This window comes from Cyclopterus lumpus, chromosome 8 (genome assembly GCF_009769545.1).
Source record: "Cyclopterus lumpus isolate fCycLum1 chromosome 8, fCycLum1.pri, whole genome shotgun sequence".
In the NCBI taxonomy this organism is placed as follows: Eukaryota; Metazoa; Chordata; class Actinopteri; order Perciformes; family Cyclopteridae; genus Cyclopterus; species Cyclopterus lumpus.
Window position 1 is genome coordinate 7,901,088 of NC_046973.1, and position 7,487 is coordinate 7,908,574.

The window sequence follows — 7,487 nt, forward strand, 5'->3', positions numbered from 1 at the left end:
AATCCACGAACATATTTTTGATCTGGGAATACAAATCATATTGTATATCACTATATCATAGTAGCGTGGCACCCGCATATCTTTTGGTGCTGCAACAATATAATGGAGGAAACTACACCGGAAAATACTTATATATATTAGTGTTATATTAATCTATGTAGTTATACTTTTCCAAAAAGTGACATTTGCACGACATCTGATTGGAGGTTATAAGGAAACACGAGCTCTCCTGTCCTATTGGTCATTTTGTTTTTGTCATCGGTGTGGCCTTGTAATTGTGATGTTTCCTACGGCACATGAAGCCATCATCACAACAGCTGAGTTGTTGACCAGATCGCGTGATGACGTCACGTCGCGCTAACAACGTCGGATTATTTGACAGTCTGACTGAAGTATTTCAAGTCGTAGCAGGCGAAAAAAATAACTCAATCATACCCTGAAAGATATGTGAAGAAATGACACGAGAACATCATAAGCTTTACACATTTGGTTCGAAGAAATGTAAAATATAAATTAGATACAAATACAAATATATATTGAGTAACTCCTTTTAACATCCAGACTCAAATGGGACACCTTTACAGTGAATCTTAACAGTTTTATTAAAAAGTGCACTCTGGACGGAGGTGAAATTACTGCAACAATAATTTGTCCTTATGTGTTACCATATAAGGGGCCAATTATTGTCTTCTCACATAATACATACACTTGTGCAATACTGTGTGGATCACTTCAAATGGATTGCAAGACAATTTAGTGTGGAATGGACTGGAAAGATTCAAATAAAGGAGACTAAATACAAATTTCCGTATTTATTGTGGTTTTACATGAACAGCAATAGCTCAAAGATTCAATAGCAGGTTTATACATTGAAATAAAACAATAGATACAGCATATGTAATGGGTAGTCTAATAGAAGTATACATTTTCAAGCTAATTTAGCCCAGTTTTAACAAAAACGTGTTTTAATCTGATAATCACCAGATTCATGATTACTGGGAGACTGCAACGTTAGAAAACTCCACCTGAATCAACCAAGCACAACTAGCATAACACAAAAACTCAAATGCATAGTGATAAAGCCCATCTACTTCATTCAGCTGGGTAGATCATTTAGAGCAGATACTGTACAGATTAAATGAAAAACAAATGAAAAACAAAAAGCTGTATTGCCCACTTTATCTAATTACACCACTGTTCATAAAAAAAAAATGTTCACAATGAGTTTGTCACAGCAGTATAAGACTACAGGTGGTTGAGAAAGTCTTCTCCAGATTCAAGGATCCGTTTTAGTGCACTCAGTATCACTGTATCAACCTCATAATGTGTGTCGATCTCTGAGTGGTAGTTCTTGACGGGAAAGATGCAGTTCGGTGTCAAGCCCAGCTCATTACTCACAAAATTGAAATATAAGGAATGGAGATTTTTGTGTTATAATTTGAAATGTTAAGCAAAATTGTAAATAATATTTAAAAACAATCTTACCTCAGCTGTTATGCCCGTAGGAAGAAGTAGTGCGGTCAACCAGCCTCCACTTTGATAAAACACGGTCTAACACTCACGTGGCGTTACTGTAAGGACGTGCACCGATTTCAAAATAAGAGCACATTCACGAACACGATGGGCCATTTTACCTTAATTAAATAAGTCAGTCAGTCGGTCTATCAAGAATTAAAAAAGTGAACAAACTACTAAATACATTAAAACAACTTAAATAAGTTAAACAAAATGAAGAAAAAGAAGATGCTGATTTGCTGTCAGCTTTAGAATCGCCTCCAGCGAAACCTGGGACCCTGAAAAGGAAAAACGGTTTCAGGTACTGGATGGATGTATGGATGACTCAAAAACAACAATAAGTATTGCCTGCAAACTGTATTTCGGAGAAGAATGTAATTCCAATTGTGTGAATACTTCATCAAACTTCAAGATAAAGAATGAATTTCCAAAGATCAATCTGACTTCAAAATGACAGTACCCCACCTCAAATTAAAAATGTAAGGATTACTTCCTCTTTGGATTGAAAGCAGATCAGCAGTGTCACTCAGGTAATAGTTGGACATCCTTATAATATTTATAATGTAACATATGAGCAGCTTCCCTGTAAACTCCGATTTGGACTAAAAGGTAATTGCCTATTGTCACAAACTATTTTCACATCAGGAATAAGAGAGTTCGGTAAAGTTGGAAAGATATTCACAGATTCGGACTTCCCGGCTCAATAACTCATTCACGAAACAGAGTTAAAAGACTAACGACATCTCTCTGTGACCGTAGTGATGTCGACAACAAGCTACAACCTTAATTTTTCCAAAACGGGCCGATCTCCGAGCTGGACGAATAACATTGGTCTCAATGTGCCGGCGCAGGGAGACCTGAGCGCAGGGACCGTCTACAAAGTGCAATCCGAAAAATAAATACTAAAAAAATATTCAATAGCTCCACTGTAATAACGTGGAGTCTGACTAAATTAATACCATATATCAAGGTGCTCCTCCTTGTTGTACTACAGCTATAATTTCGGGGGAAAAAAGTATTTTGAATATTTATTATGGATTGTTAAAGTTCCCCTGGTCCTTTGTAGATTTTGTAAGTTGTGTGCTGTAAAACAAAAAAAAGAGCAGTTTTAATGACAATAATCGCAACCTATTGAAAAATGTCTACGAGACACTTTGTCTCATTGGTTTCATTACAACTACTACTGCATATATATTTGCAGGTGCACACAAACATAAATAAATACATAATAATGTCTGAAAGAGTTGTTTCATTTTATGAAGTATTACAGTGCATTACATACTTCCTCAGATAAATCATAGTGACAAAGGATTCATACCTTTTTGGTGAAGCTCTCTTCAGAGATGGTATCTGTTAAAGCTCGACCAGTAATTCTGCCTTGCAAAACAGTGTCGACAGAGTTGATGAAGCTGGACTTGCCAGCACCAGCAGGTCCATGAAGCAGAACTATGAGCTGTTTGACTTCTTCGTTTTGAGGCTGATAATTTTTTCACCAACTGCAGGTCTTTCTCTTTATGGCTGTTCAATAAGGAAAAGGATTATACTTCATATCACAATGCACTCCAACATGTTGCTGCACATATGTTGTGTTTGCTGCATGGTTATCACAGACATGTTACTGAAACTTAAAACAAACAAAACAATGTCAGGAAGGGAGACAATCTCTCTAATTTTTGGTTTTAATAATAGTTGAAGAAAAGCCATTAAATACCAGAGGCACCATACATTAAACACACCACTCACCCCATTGTAAAATCCTCGATTCTCCCATCAAAGCTGACAAATAGAGTCCACACATTATATAATATATTCATAATACAAATATGAACAATCAGTTATTTTTATACATGTATTAAAATACCGTTATTCATTTTAGACTGTGTCCAAGTTTTTAGTTAAAACTTTTGATGTACTCGTCCCTCTCTTTCACATTCCTGAAATAAATGTGCAAAGTAATCTTCTAATCCACATAAATTTGAACAATGTTGGGAAATATTTAAGTATCTTAAGTTTAGGAGCTGGTTTGGTCGATGTTTCACCCATGGCTACAAAAAAACACTTTCAAAACAGCACTTAAAACCCATTTATTAGGGTCCAAGCGACTGACGAAGTCAGTCCGAGAGGACCCTATTGAAATTGCTTTGTCTACATTGGGAGCATTTCTGGGGCACGTAGACATTTTAAAAACAAACATATATAGTACGCTTGTAAGGCTTGGTGAAAATACCCATCTGATCAAGGAGTCAAATTTTTGCAATTCATAGTTGCTCTCTAGCGCCCCCTCCAATTTTGACCGGCGACGCCCCTCACCCAGAATGTCCGATTGACTTGAAATTTTTCACACATGTCCATATCTACATGCTCTACAAAAAACACTCTCAGACCCCTAAGGTCCGCCTACTTAGATTTTCCGCCATTTTGAATTTTGTGAAAAAAACCTAATTGACTTTCTTAACTACATGCTTGGTCCAAATCAATAAAACCTGATATCAACCTAGAATATGTCAACCGTTTATTTATATCTCATTGTGGTAAGGATCTATGGCCAAATGAACATCTTAGGGGCGTGTCTGGTTTTTCAATGCTCATAGCGTCAACACTATTGGGACTAATCACTCAAAAACATTTTTCGTAAGTGCACATGGCATGCCTTAACTTGCAAGAAGAAGACTAGGGGGCGCTACAATAATTCGCCGAAGTTGGCAGTTTTTCGCGTTTTTAGCTCGTTTTTGGCACTTTTTGCCGTTATACATTTAACGTTATCTCCCACAAAAAAATTCCGATGGACTTCAATCTTCTTTCCAGGATGATCAGAAGGCCTTGAGCATAATTATTCGGCAAAAAAACGTCGCTTTCACCCACTCTCACTTGTCGTTAAAAAAATTCTAATAAAATCCCACTTTCTGTTTTTTGTTATGCTAGAGACTGTTGCTTTAACTAAACCACTCTTTCCAAAAATAATCATGCATGATGCCAGTCAAGCCCTGAACACATTTCCAAGAAGAAACTTTTGAAAATGTCATAGGAACACCAACTAAAAAAATAAAATGACAAGTTTTAGACCAGAATATATATATATAATATATATATGAAATATATATTATATATATATATATATATATATTTTAAATACATATTTGTTTTAAATATAAACTATATATTTATAGACACAATATATAAATAATTATATCTGTATCTATATATTTATATATGTAACAGATTTGTATTGGGCAGGATTCCAGCATTTATTTGCTTCTGTAGAAGACAATAAAACACACATATTGTCTTACAAAAGGTAAGAAAAAAGTTTTAGACACTAATATTTTCGATATATACGAGTTCCAATTTTCAGCAAACCGGTGGTTCAGTGAGATAAAACACATACCTTGAGTGTGGGAGTTGTGTGCTCAAGTCCAGGCCAGGGCAAATTTTTTCATCCCTTTTTTTTTTACCTTTAATTTAAATGACGGGGTCTAGACTTCACGTAGAGACACGTGATGCATGTATCTGTTCACATTCTCAAAGCGCCCCTACTGGCGAAAACAAATAAGCCTAATAATGCATCAGATTCACATGAAAATTACTCATGCCCGTAGGAGCGTGGAGTGTCCTTTCAGTTTCCTTTAGATCACGTGATTCAAAAATAAATTTATTTGAATGCCAGTCTGAGGAAATATGCAGTTTTGATGTGTCACATGTTGAATTCCAGCCTCTCAGGACTCAAGGTAGGTAAAAAGCTGACAGAAAGTTCCTCCAGAAGGCACCACACTAAATGTTCAGTAATCTTGGTCACCAATGGGTCCAACTGTAAACTACAGAGATGCTGTGGTGACAAAGAATTGCTGTAGCATATATTTTATCATAAAGCTTTTTACTGTGGACCAAAATGCTTGAAATCACATCTGGTGAAATAAAATGGAATTTTTTTGCAATAAACTTATTACAATGAACTGGACACACAAAATTGTTTGATTGTTTCACATTGACATGTTTGTATAACATTATTATTTATTACACAATGTATTTCATCTAATGTTGCACTATACAAACAAGCATATTTTTGTCAAATACACATTTTGAACAGGTTATTTCATACTTATTTAATCCCACATAGTAAAATAGGAACAACTTTTTTAACACTTACAAATAACTCAACTAAGACACGTGTAATGAAGCCTACAGTATATGCATACCATGGATAAGTCATTTTTTCATGCTTTTTCTTCAGTCCTAACTCGTCAAATACCGACTGTTGAGATAGAAAAAACTAATGTAATACAAATTACATTTCCCTTCGAAATGTAATTGACCCTTGTCTGAGCCCCACCTCCTGCTGCTGCGCTGTCAAGCTGTCAGAGCTATTAAGGAGCGCACACTGTTACTAACTTCACTCCATGAATGGATATTATCCATCCATTTATCTAACAAACAAACAAAAGGTCTTTATTTACTGTTAAAATCATAAAAAAGCTAAAGCAGCATGTGTATACATTTATTATACCTTCACTAGCAAGCAAGGCAAGTGCTGACGCTAGTTAATGACTTCCTAACATACTCTGCTAATGTTACACTACAGGTTTGTACGCATAAAAGTAATGTTTTAGAAACGTCCTTCCAACCTCTCCACAACTGAAATGATTTCATGAGCGTCTGTAAATCAGAACCGGAGAGCTGTGATTGGCCAGTTTTCGTTCGAGGGTCAGGTCTTAGCAAAGGTTGAAGTGACAGTGCATTTCTGTTGTATGGGTCGTATTCGGAGACAGTTCATACTCTACTCTAAGTGTTTCATCATGAGGAAGGCCATGCTGCATCACAATTGTTGAACTGCAAGATTACACTCAATGCACTCTGGTGAGCACGTTGAACATAAACATTGTTTCAAAAGTCTTTAAATAGTGTTCAGAGTTGAAAGGATTGTTCCTGCCAGCTTACCCTCTTCACATCACCTGAAGTTCTAGTCGTTCCTGTACATCACATGATGTCATTGAAAACCGGAAGGGCACTCGGGGAACACAGACCTCCACCAAGGCTGTTCCCAGAAGTAAAAAGGAAGTTGTGCATCAGGCCTGTGATTTAGATTCACACATACTACACCCTTCCTACAAGTTTTCAATTCAATTCACTTTATTTTGTATAGCCCAATATACTTTCTCAAGGATCTTAGAGAGGAAGGGAAGGTTAGAGATTGGTCTGCCAACACCGGCTTTCTCAGGAGAGGTTTAATTACAGCTCTTTTGAAGGAATTCAATTAAATTCAATTCAGTTTATTTTGTATAGCCCAATATCACAAATTACAAATTTGCCTCAGAGGGCTTTACAATCTGTAAACATACGACATCCCTGTCCCAGGACCTCACATCGGATCAGGAAAAACTCCCCAAAAATAACCTTTCACAGGGAAAAAGGGGAAGAAACCTTCAGGAGAGCAACAGAGGAGGATCCCTCTCCCCGGATGGACAGATGCAATAGCTCGTCGGCGAGCGTCTGGTGGCCGGGCTTTCGCCCATGGGGCCCGGTTGTGCTCAGCCCGAAAAAACATCATGGAGCAACAGTCACCCTGTGGACCCACCACCCGCAGGGAGAATTATCGGGGTTGGGTGCTATGTAGACCGGGCGGCGGGCCAGGCGGGAGACCTCGGCGGGCCAATCGCTGGCGGCATAGACTAGCTCTAGGGACGTGGAACGTCACCTCACTAGCGGGGAAAGAGCCGGAGCTGGTGCAGGAGGTGGAGCGGTACCAGCTAGATATAGTTGGGCTCACCTCCACGCACAGCATGGGCTCTGGAACCAAGCTCCTGGAGAAGGGTTGAACTTTGTCCTTTTCTGGAGTTGCCCAGGGTGAGAGGTGCCGGGCGGGAGTGGGGATACTCACGAGCCCCCGGCTGAGCGCCGCTGTGTTGGAGTTTTCCCCGGGGAACGAGAGGGTCGCCTCCCTGCGCCTACGGGTTGCGGGGAGTAAGGCTCTGACTGTT